The following is a 2,664-nucleotide window of genomic DNA, read 5'->3' as shown; positions in this document are numbered from 1 at the left end:
TTGTATCCTGCTACTTTACTAAACTCATCAATGAGTGCTAGCAGTTTTCTGGTAGAGTCTTTAGGGTTTTCTATGTATAATATCATGTCATCTGCGAAGAGTGACAATTTTCCTTCTTCTTTTTAATTTGGATTGCTTTTATTTCATTTTCTTCTCTGTTTGCTGTGGCTAAAACTTCCAAAACTATGTTGAATAATAGTGGTGAGAGTGGACACCCTTGACTTGTTCCTGTTCTTAGGGGGAATTCTTCCAGTTTTTCCCCATTGAGAACAATGTTGGCTTTTGGTTTCTCATATATGGCTTGCCATTGGGATTTTGATAGGGATTGCACTGAATCTGTAAATCACTTTGGGTAGTATGGACATTTTAGCAATATTAATTCTTGCAATCCATGAACATAGGATGTCTTTCTCTTTGTCTATGTCTTTTTTAATTTCCTTCATAAATGTTTTTATAGTTTTTCAGAGTACAAGTCTTTCACCTCTTTTGTTAAGTTATTTCCTAAGTATTTTATTCTTTTTATTCCTGCTGTGAATGAGATTGTTTTCTTAATTTCCCTTTTTGGATAGTTTGCTGTTTGTGTGTAGAAACACAATTGATTTCATATATTTATTTTGTTTCCTGCAACTTTACTGAATTGGTTTATTATTTGTAACAAGATTTTTGTTATTGTTGTTATATAGTCTTTAGGGTTTTCTATGTATAAAATCATGTCATCTGCAAACAGAAATACTTTAAATTTCTTCTTTCCCTATTTGGATACCTTTTATTTCTTTTTCTTGTCTAGTTTCTCTAGCTAGAAGTTCTAATATTATGTTTTTTAAAAAATATTTATTTATTTATTTATTTTTGACTGCGTTGGGTCTTCATTGCTGCATGGGGGCTTTCTCTAGTTGCGGCAAGTGGAGGCTACTCTTTGTTGCGGTGCAGAGGCTTCTCATTGTGGTGACTTCTCTTGTTGTGGAGACAGACTCTAGGTGTGCGGGCTTCAGTAGTTGTGGCTCGTGGGCTCTAGAGTGCAGGTGCAGTAGTCGTGGTGCATGGGCTTAGTGGGTCTGGGGCATGTGGGATCTTCCCGGACCAGGGATCAAACCTGTGTCATCTGCATTGGCAGGTGAATTCTTAACCACTGTGCCACCAGGGAAGCCCCCAGAACTTCCAGTGTTATGTTGAAAAGAAGTGGTAAGAGTAGGTATCCTTGCGTTATGCCAGACCTTAGAGGGAAAGCTTTCAGTTTTTTTCCAATTAACTATGAAGTTACTCATAGGCTTCTCATATATGGCCTTTCTTGTGTTGAGATAAGATGCCTCTGTGCCTATTTTGTTGAGAGTTTTAATCATAAGTGGGTGCTGAACTTTGTCAAATGCCTTTTCTTCATTTATTGAGATAATCATGTGTTTTTTTCCCTTTCATTTTGTTAATGTTATATCATCTTATTTGATTTACATATTTTGACCCATCCTTGCATACCTGGGATAAGCCCAGTTAGTTATGGTGCATAATCCTTTTAAAGTACTGTTGAACTCAGTTTGCTAGGATTTTATTTAGGATTTTTGCGTCTATGTTCATCAGGGGTATTGGCCTGTAGTTTTATTTTCTTGTAGAATCTTTGCCTGGTTTTGGTATCAGGGTGATGAAGGACTCAAGAACTGAGTTTGAGGCTTCCTAGGTGGCGCAGTGGTTAAGAATCCACCTGCCAATGCAGGGGACACGGGTTCGAGCCCTGCTCCAGGAAGATCCCACATGCTACAGAGCAACTAAGCCCGTGCGCCACAACTATTGAGCCTGTGCTTTAGAGCCCATGAGCCACAGCTGTTGAGCCCATATGCTGCAACTACTGAAGCCCTCGTGCCTCGAGCCTATGCTCCGCAACAAGAGAAGCCACGGCAATGAGGAGCCTGCGCACTACAACAAAGAGTAGCCCCCACGCACCGCAACTTAAAAAAAAAGAAAGCCCGTGCACAGCAAAAAAGACCCAACATATCCAATAAAATAAATAAATAGATAAATAAATAAATAAATTTATGAAAAAAAAAAAAAGAACTGAGTTTGGAAGTGTTCCTCCTAGTTCTTAAAAGAGTTTAAGAAGCATTGTATTCTTTTTTGAATGTTTGGTAGAATTCACTCATGAAACCATTAGATCCTGGGCTTTTCTTTTTTCTTTCCCCAGACAAACAAAACTGAGAGAGTTTGTCGTCACTAGACCTGCCTCATAAGAAATGCTTAAGACAGTTCTTCAAATTGAAATGAAAACTCACTAAAGAGCAATGTGAAAGCAATGGAAAGCATAAATCTCACAGGTAAAGGTAAATATCTGGACACATACAGTCTGATGTAACACTGTGAAGGTGTCTACTGACTTTTATGTTAGGGTGGGGAAGGCTGTTGGGATGATCCTTTCTCCTACAGAAGGAAGTCATGGCCAGGGGAACTTCTCTTGGGTCTAGTATGTGGGAACTCTCACTGCAGCGGCGATGCCTGTGTCTGGGTGTGTGTGTGGGGGGCGGGTCGGCTGTGGAGCTGGTGTTTCAGGGACTTGCTTGCGATAACGAGAGGTGGCTCTGGTGTGGGACTTTGGTAGCGATACACTGTGGTGGCTCTGGCCTGGCAAGGGGATATCAATTCATTTCTGTCCCCCTTCTCCCCAGCACCTAGCACACATGG

The sequence above is a fragment of the Hippopotamus amphibius genome, chromosome 1 (genome assembly GCF_030028045.1).
Source record: "Hippopotamus amphibius kiboko isolate mHipAmp2 chromosome 1, mHipAmp2.hap2, whole genome shotgun sequence".
NCBI classification, from domain to species: Eukaryota; Metazoa; Chordata; class Mammalia; order Artiodactyla; family Hippopotamidae; genus Hippopotamus; species Hippopotamus amphibius.
Note: the sequence above shows the minus strand (reverse complement) of the source record.